The sequence below is a fragment of the Orbicella faveolata genome, unplaced genomic scaffold, assembly GCF_042242905.1.
Source record: "Orbicella faveolata isolate gen_17 unplaced genomic scaffold, um_ofav_v1 contig_46, whole genome shotgun sequence".
Lineage (NCBI taxonomy): Eukaryota > Metazoa > Cnidaria > Anthozoa > Scleractinia > Merulinidae > Orbicella > Orbicella faveolata.
The window spans coordinates 26945413-26960362 of NW_028301576.1; positions in this window are offsets into that span (position 1 = coordinate 26945413).

A 14950-nucleotide genomic window follows, 5' to 3' on the forward strand; every position below is an offset into this window, starting at 1 on the left:
TTATTTCAATGTGAAATTTGAATGTGAAATGAGAACCATAATACTGATGGGAGACTGATCGGAAAAAGCAATCACCACAGCCTCCAACATCAACTGGCTGTAAACCCTTCTGTAATAGTCTATCAACCAGACGATCATAGGAGCTCGCTGCAGCATCAATCTGATTTGACTGGTTATTTGTAGAATTCATACCACCAGAAAGAAATGGAAGTACACATTGTTTTCTTACGAATATACTTTTATTTCTGAAACCTTTTTTGTTGGAGTTAATTTTTTGAGCATTTTTTCTTTAAATAGTACTGACCAAAACAGCTTTCACCAGAATATATGGCAATCCAAAATGTAACCTCACTTTTTTTGCAGAAGTAATGCAGTTCTGAAGACCTTGGAACCTTTGTTTTAAAAGACGTTTTAATTGTTTTCTCTTCTTTCTATGATTAAACAAACTAACGAGTTTCCGTTTAGGAATTCTAGAAGGTTCTCTGTCTCTCTCCCTGCGATGGGATTGCTTAGAATGAACAAAACACATGCTTCTACAACGGTATTCCTTAGTAGGCTGAGCAACCAACATACTTTCAAACACTCTCTTCTTCTGGGTGGCATAATTAAATGGAAGCACAAATTCACTTTCCAACGGAGCAGAACAAAACTTTCTCGGCAGTACCGGCAATGCTAAGAAAATAACTGGACTCCATTTTGTTAGCCGTGATAGTTCTAGTTTAGGCTCTGCCATTGTTTGAATTATTCTGGCTGATTTGATGAGTGGTGACCAAACTGGGTCAAATACTGGCAAAACTGTGCCGTCTTTTGATTCGACTTGTGGGCTAACACAACCAGGTGACCAAACTGGGTCATCGCTTTTTGACAAAACCGAGGCTTTACTCTTTTGTATGCATACTTGTTGAAAACGCAAAAAAATCGGTATGCATTCAACCCTTTGAGATAAAGACTGGAACATCTGTGGCATAAGACTTGGAAAAATTCGCCATGTTTTCTGTACAGACAGTGTTCTGTAGTAGATTTCCGTAAATCGAAACATGTCAAACTGCTCCTTCAAAAAGTAAAAGTGGTTTACCAGAAAAATTAACCGCCCAGAAAGTTAATAGTATAAAATATAACACGACTCACCTTATCTTCACGGCAATATGAATTCAAATAGATCGTGAAACTTGTCTGACAATGCTGAAAGTCACAGCAAATCCCCAGAAAATCGCCTCAACAAGTTCACCAAAACGTCCTTCGATTTCCAAGTGATAGGTCGAGCCACGTGTGAAGAGCTTCAAAGATCAAAACAACAGAGATGCCCCTTGAAATATTGAATTGATTGGGCTCTACCAGAATAATTAACCACCGAGAAAACTGTAAAATATAACTATAACTTAACTCACCTTATTTTCAGAGCAATAAATCAAAAGATTGTGACAACTTCTGAGACAACGTCAATATCACAGCTCACAGCAAACCTTCTCGAAAGCAAAGCAATGCTTGTACGAATGCGAACGTCAGACAACGCATGAACAACATTGGAAAAGCCTTTTCATGTGACAGAAGCCTCGATCTCAGGTGACAAACTTTAGTGATTGACAAACTGTAGCGATTGACACATTTTTCGCATTCCAATCGTTCTTAGTGGAAGAAGAAAATTTTCAACTTCCGCTTTCTGTTTGCTCTTTATTAACGTGGTGTGCACGCGTAAAACGCAATCCGCTGGTCATTGTCAAGATTAGGGTTGCGGGCCTCTCTTGGGTTCGCAATTATTGTATGTGTAGGTGGTTTTATTTTGCAAATGAAATTAACATTTTTTCTGATGCATCAGAAACATTCTCTCACTTGAAAAAAATTTTGTCTTTTTGACAAATGCTTTTGATTTCTTTGATATTATTTTTGAAAAACAAAGAGATGCATCAGAATACATTAACTCATTGTATTCTTGTATTAAATCATAGAGATTGATTAAGAAATACGCATGTGACTGTTTGTAATTTGTCATCTTCAAGAATGACCTGATCTTCTTTCCAGTGATTTCTTTCAACCTCTTCAGAACTTGGCCTTTTAATGCAGAAAAGTAAACAATTTGCTTTCTTGCATCAGACTCTGGTTTATCAAGGTATCTCAACGTCTCAATGCAATAGTTTTCATTTTCCATTCTCAACTTGAGTGTTTCATGTGTGTAATCTACAAAACATTCTTGACTCAAGCTGTCTCTCAATTTCTTCTCTATTGCTACTAAGTCTTTGGGTTTCTTCTTACGTTTAGGTTCTACGTCTTCTTCTATCCCTTCATCCATGACTTCATCAACATTTGCATCTGCTCTCAAATATAATTCTGGTAGTTTACAGTTTTCATCCAATTCTGGGTAAGACAACACCATATTGTGGTGAAGTTCCTCAATTTTGGATTCACCTGGAATCTTTCTGACTAAAGCCTCAAAGTCCGAATATATCACGTAGGGCATCTTCATCTGTTTTTGATTTTGGAAGGAAAGGGTGTTTTTCCCCTCCTCTGGCATCTCGATCCTTGTCGGCATGCCGTTCACACCATTGCAATATTTTTTGTGACTTTCCAGCAAGTCTGCTCTTGAGAAACCAGTTAAGCACAACATACAATAGTGCTTTGCATTTCTGTTCTTGCTCTGATCAAAGAGCAAAGCGCTCTCTCTTTTTACGTAACAATAGTGCTGAGTTCCCCTGACTCAATTAACATCAGGTTTATCCGCGGCACATTCGCTTCTTTTTTGCTTATCTGGTGCACAGTCACACAATTGTTTTCCCAGGCAAATACGATTATTGCAAGGTATGCGTTTTGTGCCTCGAGCTTGTATATCTGTTTTACCGGTGTCGGGAAGTCAATTCCTTCGTAGTTTATACCGTCGTTAACTGGATAGCTGCTTGGCCTATTTGGGTTCTTGCCTTTCGGTACAGTAAATAGAGCGGCTCTGAGCACCCACTTCAGGCATTCGTTATCCCTGTTTTTCACGTTGATTATTGCCTTCTTTTTTGCCAGATTGGCTGGAAGAGGTAAATAGGTTCCTCCACGCAGTTCCTGATAGCGTGCTACATTCACGTACGCAATCTTTATCCTTTCAACTTCCCATCCTGATCCCTTCTCAGACCAGTGTTCTATTTCTCCTTTTGCTTTTTGAATGAATTCGTCCAATTTTTGTTTTATCTGGTCCTCCTCATTTCTGTTGAAAACGTGCGGTTACTTTTCAAAAAAATAATGCTCCATGTCTTGCTTTCCACCGTTTCTTTCTATTGAAAACTTTACTTGTAACCCAAAACTTACTTTTACGCTTTTTAACTTTAGGATTTCTTGTTCAACCAAATCAGTGATCTTTTCTTTATTTTCTCTTGCAAACATTAAAAGATCTTTATTGTTTGGATTTCTTTCGGATACATCCATTCTCCACACACGAAGCCATTCTTGGAAATTATTTTGCGATATTTGAAACCCGTCATATAGTACGGTTATATCTGGTTCTAACGGTTCAGGTAGGTTTATGTTTTCCTCCCTTGGTATTGGGCCGTAAAACATTTGCAGAACATCTGATGAATATCTTGCGGCAGCCATCTCGGCGTATATACTTGTGCAGATACTTCTTCAATTGGAAAAAAATCTGTGAAACCTCCTTGTATATACCAGTGAAGACAATTCTTTGATAAAAATATTCTGTCACTTCTGTGCATATTGATTACTGACATTACAGCTTTGCTGACCTCAAAGATACTTTTATTCTTTTTATGTTTACATTTCACACCCACAAGGAGGATGAGGGTTCTGTGTACACCTTGTAAACAGAAACTGTTAAAAGCAGATGAAACAACTCCCACCTGAAGCTTGCTTACTGATGGTTTGGTCACAAGACATTTAGCCCAGTCATACAGACACTTCATAATACCACGCTTTACTGACCGAGGGTGGTGTGAATCATACGCTAGGTACTGATCAGTATGTGTTGGTTTCCTGTAGCACTGGTGGTAAGGTGGCCATCAGGTTCTCTATAAACTGACCTGTCAATGAGTAACAGCAAACAACTACTATTATAATTAAACAGAAAAAGTTTGATACCATGCATTCTTGGGAATTTATCAATTCCTGATCAGGCAAAAGGGTAATAATAATAACAATAATAATAATAATAATAACAATGACAATGACAATGACAATAACAATGACAATAACAATAATGATAATAATAACAATAACAGTAATAATAATAGATGTTATTTGACCACACAACTCTATGACAAATATTTTGTTGTTTAACGTGTTGCCACCAGTAGAGTACAAAAGTGGGCCCAGCTGTGTAAGAATTGTTTAACTAAAAAAGTTGTTGCAGAAAGCCATCAGTCTAAACAAGGAAGATGTAAAGACAAATAAAAAATAATGCCATTATTTACTTATTAACATTTTGCAGAAAAAACTATTTAATAATCAAAATGGCCTGTTGTGGCTTGCCATTATGTTAATATCTATTTTCAGTTCTGCCAGTGTTTTATCTATTAATGTAAATTATGTTCAACTGATTTCTTTTGGTGTATTTGTGGTATTTACAGCATCAGGAAAGATTGAGGAGGAGCCACAGGAAGAAACAGCCCTTCAAATGAATCATATAAATGTTGCAAGTCCTGAAGTTTCAGAGGAAGATAGATCAGCTTTGGCTGATATGGAAAAGACGATTAATTTGGCAATTAAAGGTAAGTTCTGTTTAAAAATTTTTAGTTACTAAAAAATTGTGTATAGAATCATGGCTTTCATTCCAGTATGCATTCCATGGGTTGTCTTTTCCAGCAAAAAGCCATTTGAGAGAATTTTTTTTAAAATTTAATGTGCTAACCTGATCGAGACTGATTGTGAGAAAGTACAGGTAGGGCCCAGCAGACCAAATCCACCTGGAGTAGTTGATGTTGATGTATCAAAGGTAAGTGAATGAAACTGATAAAATAATCAAGGGCAGTCTTTTTTTAGAATGACTTTGTATGGAAGTTTCAATCCTGAATTTTGGAAAAAAAAATCAATCAATTAAGAAAGCACAAAAATAGTACAGTACAGTAAGTGAGTGTGTGATTGACGGAAGGAGGTAGCGAGCGAACGATTGAGCGAGTAAGTAAATGAATAAATATTAAGAACTAAAAAATGAAGGAAAAAAAGAATGAACAAATAAATAAATAAATAACTAAATTAGTCAGGGTGACCCTTTTCTGGATGGGGTGCTACTCTACTGCCAACTATTTATGATAATACTAAAGCACATTATTATATGGCTAGCTCGGTGAGCGGGCAAGATGAATCAAATCCTGCACTGTGAGCAGGATCCTACCCAAGCAGCCAAGATGGAGCTATCTTGCCTGCTCGGGACTACCCACCTTGTCCTGCAAGAAAAATTTCCCTGAAAGCCATATAATAAGTCCTTTATTGACCAAGCTTGTTTGGTCAAGATGGCTTGACATTGGCCTCTTTTTTTTGCAAGTTTATGGGCCTCAACTCCATCTTGGTCCATAAACATGTAAAAAAAAAGAACTTGGCCAATATCCAGCCATCTTGACCTCGCACTTGGTCAATAACCCATCTATATTGCCAGCATCATGGTTGGAGAGATACAATGTGCATTTTATAAGTTTCTTGTCTTAAAGCTGGCTCTTACCAGCAACGAGTAATCACAAGTGCAAATTGTTACAATCAGAAGTGCAAAGTGTTATGGTGCAGTTTAAATCAAACTGAAGGAGTTGTAAGTACTTAGTGTTCTGATTCCACTAACGATCTAGGGAAATTAGATTGTCGGAGTCACAAGTGGAAACCTGACTAAAATATTTACAGGTAAAATTGTATGTCAGTGTCACGTTTTTGGGAATTAACCCCTAAAACCAAGAAACGCTACTTGTCCATGACGCCAAAGAAAAGAAAGGCATTTGATATGGTATGAAACCTTAAGTTAACAGTTAACATGTAAGTTCAACTAAATATTACCCAGGCGTTACAATAACAGGGCATGTTGTTTTGAAATTGTATTGAGAATGAACAATATAACAGTGCTGTCAACAAAGTCCATAACATCTGCTCAGGATGAATTAATTAAAAGTATTAAGATGCTTGCCGCAGAACAGTCAAGCAATAATGGCAAAAAAAAAGTTGCTAAAAAAACATAATAGCATGGTAATGTTTTGAGTGAAAGTAAAAAGAAGTTATCGAGATTTAAGCTCTCAAGCTGACCCCGTGAGATAAAATTGAACTTGAAGTTATCCTTTCATGTTAGTTGAAAACACAATAACACACGCATTAAGCATTCTTACGAGGTTTGACATTTACTTTTTCGAGAATGCTTGATAATTTACCTGTGGGGTCACTCAGAGAATTTAATTCAAGTGAGATGTTTTAAATAGTATTCAAAGTTACCACATGCTGTGAGTAGATTTTTAGTCAATAATTTTACACTTGTTGCTTGAACTTTGAGCGGAGCCCATCTTAAGTGCTGGCAGGATGATGCAGAGTGTAAGTGTGTCATTTAGGTAAGTAGCACATGCGGAAAAAGCATTCTGAAATCCTTTTTAAAGCATCAATAGCATCTGAAGAAATAAAAGTACATATAATATGATGTCTGAGATTAATTATTTTAAATTGAAAGTTGATTTGAAACATGAACTCTTGATGGTTTGTCCCTTTTTTTCAAAAAAAGTTTACAAGAAAAAGTTTACAACAAAAAGTTTACAAGAATGAGGGTGCACTGACAGTTTACTTTCTGTTGCCCCAACTAACTGCCCCCTGGGTCTCAGAGGATAGTTTAATGTAAGACTTACTACTCCTCTTTTTCCACAAATAACTATAGGGGCTTGAGTTTGGCAAAAGGAAGCTTACACAAACAGGTATTCAGTGTAAACAGAATGTGTATGTCATTACATTTCACAGCATTTTTTTGTACACCTGTATAACTACCACTTACAATACATTTTTAGCTCATGGAGAGCTATCGGGATGGTTGGGAAACCAGGATATCAGGCATAAACAATAGAAAATTTGTATTCGATTTCCGATCGTCTCAAGTTCGGCAGGCGCATTCATGCATTCGTTAAATGGTCGTTAAGAATGCTCTTATTTGGCTACCAATGAAAGACGTTCAATATGTCATGTGATATTTGGGTGTTCGATACATGTCTTTGGCAAATCAGCACATGTGGTTGATCACATGTATTGTGTAGGAGTAGCCATTTTCTGAGGAGTTCTATTGACCTGGAGTTCGATTGATTTACGGAGTGGAGGTGAGTTCGTCGTCATTTATTGTCTTTTACTGTGTCATTATTTCTCTGAATACTACTTTTTGTCGTTGGATTGAAAGACACAATCCGAAATCACTGGTTTGTAAGACACAGCCAACAACCGTAGGGCCAAAAGACTTGGTCCACAATCCATTAAAGCAAACATGAAAACCAAAGCAGAAATCCAAGTTAATTATTCCTGGTACCTATTTTGTCACTTTAGGTTACCAGGAGAAAGCGGGAGAAAGCCATTTACATCTCTCCTAAGGTGAGAAGCAAAATAAATATAAACTTATCTACTTATGAGGACACATCGCTTTGTTATACGTTACACATCGCTTTGTTATGTACGCTAGTGCTCGGTTGCATCCTTTGTTGTTATGCTGGCGTACTTTGTAGTGCTTTGCAGCATTGTGGCATTTGTTTTGATTACTATATTATTTTTGTACCATTCAGTCAAGATACATGTATATAAGCAGATAGAAACTTTGAGGATTGAAATACATGCGCACGTGTTTGAATTGCCATGTCAAAGCAAACTTGACAAAGCGCCAGTCACAGATAGTCGATCTCGATACGACAAGTTTATCACGGGTAAAGCTAGGCCATGTAGGTATCGAATTCATTGTCACACGTTTGACTGTGAACCAAGCAGATTACCTGTTAAGAGAATTAATCGTTTATTAAACAAGTCAAGAAAAACAAGATGAATTATTTGTAAACATATAGCTAAGGAATTTCCTAAATTGTCCAGAATCCATGAATGGACACGAAAAAGCAAAAAGGGAGACGACTTAAAATATCCCAGGCAAACATTCAAAACCAGAAAATTTTACTTCAAACACACACATTGTTTCGTTTCTCGCAAAAAGAAAAGTACCAATAGTTTTACAAACAGAAAAAAGAAAAAAAGATTATCCAATCTGGCTGATGTTTGTGTAAGAGAAAAAACTATGAAACAACAATTACCCATAGAAAGAACAACTAAATTAAAAGTCTTTGGCAAGTCTTACCTATTTTACCCATTAAGTCCCCTTTCATGCAAAGTAGGACACAATGAGAGGTTTTGTCCATCTAGGGAAATTTTAATCATGTCTGGAGATATTGAGCTTAACCCTGGACCAAAAGAAATAGGAAACACCAGGAATTCTCCACTTGAAACGCTACAAATCAGGTTAGCTGAAAATGGATTGAGATACTTAGATTGTGGAGGCGAAGGAGATTGCTTTTTTCAAGTTATCTCTACAAAGTTATATGGATCACCTGACAATCATATGATCGTGCACCGTAGTGGTGTCAGCTTTTTAATGAACAACCCAGAAAGGTTTATTGAAAGTAATACAGACATTCCGTGGGCATCCTATCTTAGTAACATGTCGTCCCAGGGTACCTGGGCTGATCACTTAATTATACAAGCAGTTGCTGATGCTATGAATCTGATAATACAGATAATTGAATCAAATGAGACCTTTTCTCCAGTGACTATTATCAGACCACTGAATAATCAAGGTAATCCACCACTGGCTCTTACCATTGGTCACCTAGGTGAAACGCATTGTTTCTACTGTTCCAATTTGTGATGACATGAACAATGTAAGAGGTTCATCTTCTGTCAACGTGAAAAGCACTTATGAAACAGATACTATTACAAACAACCAAGTCCAGTGTAAAAATTTACACAAAACTGATGACAAATGTACGAAGAATACAGAAAGAAAAACCTATATTCGAGACTATATGAGAAAAAGAAGATCAAATGAGAAATTAAAAAGTCATGATAATCAAATAAGGTCTCACAGAATGACTAATATTGAAAAGACCAGAGAGAATAACAGAATTTATCAAAGAAAATCCAGAGAACAGAACAGATCAACTAAAATGGGAAATGAATTGAAAAGAAAATCATGCCAGAATGTTCTTCCTGTTGAGCCAAATATGGTACAAAACATCTCTTAAGAAATTCAATGTTCATAATTATAAATCATGTAACCAAAATGTGTTGTCTAAGTGCAATTTAATTGATGATAAGGTCACACTTGACAATCACTGGATTTGCTTCACATGCAATTCATGTCTTAGGTGTGGAAAAATCCCTCCTTGTTCAAAAGCAAAAATGGAATTTCCTAATAAACCTGCCTGCCTGAATCTTACATCTCTTGAAGAAAGATTAATTTCACCCAGAATTCCATTCATGCAAATACGTAAGTTACCAAGGGGTGGACAGTTGTCTATTCGTGGTGGTGTTGTCAATGTACCAGCTGATGTGGGCTCCACTGTTAACACTTTACCTCGATCTCTCAATGATTCACAGACAATTCCAATAAACCTGAAGTGACGCCTTAGCTATAAACATCACTACCAATTTCAACACATTCGGCCTCGCAAAGTGCTAGAAGCAATCAGATACCTTGTGCAAACAAGTGAATTATTTAAAAAAGGGATTAAAGTGCAAGAAAGTTGGATTAACAATATATGTTCTGAAAATACTGATGAATGGCATGAATTTTTGAGAGATCCTAAAGCAAACAGACTGTTCTTCTGATGAGTCTCAAGAAACTCTCAGTGAAACCCAAGAGATTTTGTCTAAAAACAGTCCTAGTGATGTAAATGTTAATGGAGACAGCCTTGAAAGTGCAAATACATGTAGTACTGACTCTGTTGGTGACAATGTTGACTGGTGTGAAGTTGAAGAGCGTTTCTCAGGTTCATTGGACACTTTGCTACAACCCCAAGAAATGATTAATGGTGTTGACAAAATTATAAGCTTTGCACCAGGAAAAGGGAATAGACCTCTTGGAATATTCATGGACACAGAGTGTGAATATTTGTCATTCCCTGCTATTTTTGTGTGGAAAACAAAGAGCTTCTTCCAAAGAGAGAGAAGTGCCTGTCCCCTATAGCACTATATGTAAATGGGAATTGAGAAGCAAAGACAGGAGTTGCAGAGTCTGTGCCAAATATATTTTACAAACTGAAAAAATTGCAAATAAAGCAAATTCAGGATACCGCAAGAATATCATTAAGAAAATGTAAGACAAAGGGAAAAATATACACAGCTGGTGAACTTAAATCTGATGATTATCTTTCTAAACTTATAAATCTCGATGAGGGCTATAGAGTTTTAAGAAATTTAAGAGGTTCACCCCCATACTTTGAAAAGTCCAAAAAAGATTTGTTTGCAATGATAGGTCAACTAGGTAATCCAACTTGGTTCTGCTCATTTTCTGCGGCCAAAACAAGGTGGTCTCACATAATATAAAGGGGAATACATTGCATTCTGCATTCAAAACACCAGTAAACAGAGGTTTTACATGTAGTTACTGCACATTGGACAGAGATCAACTGAATACCATTAGAACACAATTGAGAAAGTTGCAAGTTATATTTATTGATGAAATCTCAATGGTAGGAAGTGGTATGTTTAATTTTCTCAATCTGAGACTCCAACAAATAACAGATACCAACAGACCATTTGGTGGCTTAAGTATAATTGCTGTAGGAGACTTATATCAACTGCAACCAGTTTTTGACAAGTGGATTTTTGAAAGAAGTAATGATGTTTACAGTGCATTTGCTACCAACATATGGAAAGAATATTTTTCCATGTTTGAGCTAACAGGAATAATGCGCCAAAAGGATGATAAAGATTTTGCAGAACTGTTAAATCATTTAAGAGAAGGGAAGCAGACCCAAGATGATATCACAGTACTTAAATTAAGACTTCTGAAATCAAAACCAGGTGAACCAAATTATCCAGCCTCCCTGAGACATGTATTTTCAAGCAATGCATTAGTAAACGCCTACAATGAAGCTGTGTTCAATTTGTCCCAAAGTGCAAAAGCTCAGAGAAATGCTATAGACATTGTTATTGGTGATATATCCGATGAATTGAAAGATGAAGTAAAGAAAAAAATCCCTGATGATCCTTCAAAAACAATGGGCTTATACAAAAAACTTAATATTACAGTAGGATCAAAGTATGACTTGACTATAAATGTTGACATACATTGTAAGTGATAAACTAACCAATGGAGCAGAATGTGTAGTGCAAGATATTGACTATAGAGTTGCAGAATCTCAGAGACCAAGCATTATTTGGGTAACATTCTCAGATGGAAGTATAGGCAATAAGCAACGTAAAGAATATTCTTTTTTATTAAGAGATAAAATGGAAAAGATGACACCAATTTTCGAAATAACGAGACAATTCAAAATATCCAACAGAAATCAACTTCAAGTTCTAAGAAGGCAATTTCCTTTAAGACCAGCTGCAGTAAAGACTATCCATCGTTGCCAGGGTGATACACTTAATGAATTAGTTGCTGACCTCCCCTCAACAAGTAGGGATCACATGCATTATGTTGCGCTTAGTAGAGCTTGTAATATTTAATTTCCGTCCAGTCAGTAATCTTCCATTCATTTCCAAGGTAGTGGAAAAGGCAGCACTTCAACAACTTCTCGCCCACTGTGAGAAAAATGCCCCTCTTCCTAAATTCCAGTCCGGCTTCCGTAAGTATCACTTGACAGAGACTGCTCTATTGAAGGTTCAAAACAACATCTTAATCAGTATGGATAATAAGCAAGTGACACTTCTCGTACTTCTGGACCTAAGTGCTGCTTTTTGATACCATTGAACATTGCATTCTTCTCAATATTTTGCAACAGGATTTTGGAGTCGTTGGAACTGCTTTAAATTGGTTCGACTCATTTCTGTCTGGTCGCAAACAACGTATACTTGTCGGTGATAAGACTTCTGACGACTTCAATCTGAACTGTGGAGTCCCCCAGGGCAGTTGTATGGGCCCTATTTTATTTACTCTCTACGTCTCCCGTCTCTTTAACATTATTTCACAGCACCTCCCTTCTGTCCATGGTTATGCTGACGACACCCAGATTTACCTTTCCTTCCGACCTTGTTCTATCCATTCTGAATTTAACGCTGTCTCTGTCATTGAAAAGTGCATCGCTGATGTCTGCTCTTGGTTTATTGGTAATCGTCTAATGATCAATGACACGAAAACTGAATGTCTAATTATTGGCTCCCGTCAACAACTTGAAAAAACATCTATTGATTCTATTATCATTGGCGACACTGTCATTAAACCGTTAGAAAGCGTCCGGAACCTTGGGGCCTGGTTCGATGCTCATATGCGAATGAATGTTCACATTGGCAAGATTTGTAGCAAGGCTTTTCGCGGACTATACAACATAAGACAGATCAGAAAATTCCTTACCGCGCAATCCACAAAGACACTGATCCACGCCTTTGTATCTTCGCACCTTGATTACTGCAATGCACTTCTATTTGGTCTACCTAAATACCAGATTGATCGTTTACAGAAAGTTCAGAATGCCGCGGCTAGTGATTTTTCGGATTGCAAAATTTGATCATATCACACCCGCTCTTATCGACTTACATTGGCTCCCAGTATCGTTTAGAGTTCAGTTTAAATTGTTTCTTCTTGTTTACAAGGCACTACACAACCAAAGTCCTTCCTACATAAATGATCTTTTATCCCTGAAACCAGCTACTAATTACGCTCTTCGTTCGTCTGCAAAATCTCTTCTGGTTGTTCCAAAAGTCAACTGCTCTACACTTGGGGATCGGGCCTTTGCTCATGCTGCACCTGTTTTATGGAACTCGCTGCCATTAACTATAAGAACAAGTAGCAGCCTCGCCATTTTCAAAAAGCAACTGAAAACATTTCTTTTAAAGAAAGCTTTTGACTTGTGGAAATAGTTTTAAAGTTTAGCATAGTTGTTGTAATAGTTTTAAAGTTTAGTGATTTCCATTTATTCATTTATTTTAACTTAATGTAAAGCGCTTTTGAGTATGTTTGTCTAGTTCTAGCACTATACAAGTCTATTATTATTGTTATTTCAGGATTACATATACTTAAGTTGAATGAAAAGAAAGTCTCTGTCTCCCTTAAAGTCAGTCAAGAAATGCACAGACTAAGAACACAACCATTAGAACCTTGTATTCCATCATTATATAAACAAACCTAGACAAATACCTTTAAAATCATTTTTCACAATGTAAGGTCTCTCCATTTGCATCATGAGGATTTTGCATCTGACTTTAATGTTCAGGAAGCGGATATAAATATTTGTGTTGAGACCTCTCTTTGTTCCTTAGACTCGTCTTTCCATTACCAAATTGATGGTTTCAAGTTCAGGAATGACTACTGCCCAAACAGCAATATTAGAACTTGTTATGGGACTGCAGTTTATGTAAAAGACACATTAACGTGTCTGACCACACCAACTAGGTTTAACATGAATGATGTAGAAATAACTGTTACAGTACTAAAACACCCAATTCCAAATTTACACATAATTGGGATATATCGTTCAAAAAATAAAGTTTCACTGCAAGTCTTAATTAACACACTAAATCTGTTGTTGGATGCATTGCTACCAGAATCTTCCAGCACTACTCCAGTAGTAATACTTGGTGACTTCAATGTCAATCTTCTAGAGGAATCATTAAGCAAGAAGAAGTTGCAGAATACACAAATTACACAAATTATTTCTCAGTGCACAACAGATTACCATTCCCTCCTTGATCATATTTATACTAGTATACCAGCTCAGGTAGAACACTCGGGTACTCTAGAATCCTATGTTAGTGATCACAAGCCAATATTCATTTGTTTGTCCCATGGCAAATAAAACATCATGTGATTACTTTTCCTTTACAGTTGCAGCAATGGCTTCCTCAAGCCCTGCATCTTCACCCTCCAGTGACACAACAAGTAAGAACCTCTGATTAATTTCCATTTTCTTTCCCTTTGAAAAATGCAGTTTCCACTCTTGTAACCCTTTAGCTCATATACCAAGTGTACAAAAGTAATAAACTGAAAAAAACTTTGACAAAAATATTTACACAATATTCAAAAACTAACAGCACCACATGAAAGTAATTCTCACTAGCTTTCTAACAAGTGATAATTTCGCATGGTTTTGTTCAAAGATGATGAAGTTAGAACCACCTCGTTCAATGAAAATTTACTTCACTAGTTAAAGAGATAAAAAGAAGTTGAAATCCAGATAATACTACTACTAATAATAGTAATAACAACAAAAAAAACAATATTCTTGTTAATATTTATACACTCTCTGGTGATCTGTTGTTATAGGGCAGAGCATAGGACTGCCCACTGGCCTTTTGAGCCCAAAACGTATGAAATTTGGAGGATCACCACCTTGCTCAGCCAGCAAGATGACCGGTAAGATTTGATTTTCTATGTATTCAAGCATCTCTATGTATTTGACAAATAGATTCCATTTTGCAGTACTCTTATAATGCAGGGATGACATCAAAACGTGGTAAGAACAAAGAAGTACAGGGTGTGTATGCAATTACCCACATCCAAGTACCGTGACTCACATTCTTTCCACATTTTGATGTCCTCTGTGCATTATAAGAGTACACATGCACTGCCAAATGGAATCAATTTGTCTTATACAATGATTTTAAAAGCAAAATATTTTGAGATGAAAACCTTTCTGAGTGCAATTCATGATTTCAATCCTGCATCCATACTCTGATCAAAAACTCCCATAGGCCAATCAAAATGCACTCTACCATTTGCTACTACATGTATAATCAACACAGGTAAACAAGACTGGTCTAAAAGAGATTAAACAATGTTAATGTTGTAGGACAAGCCCTAACCATATATGATACAAACTAT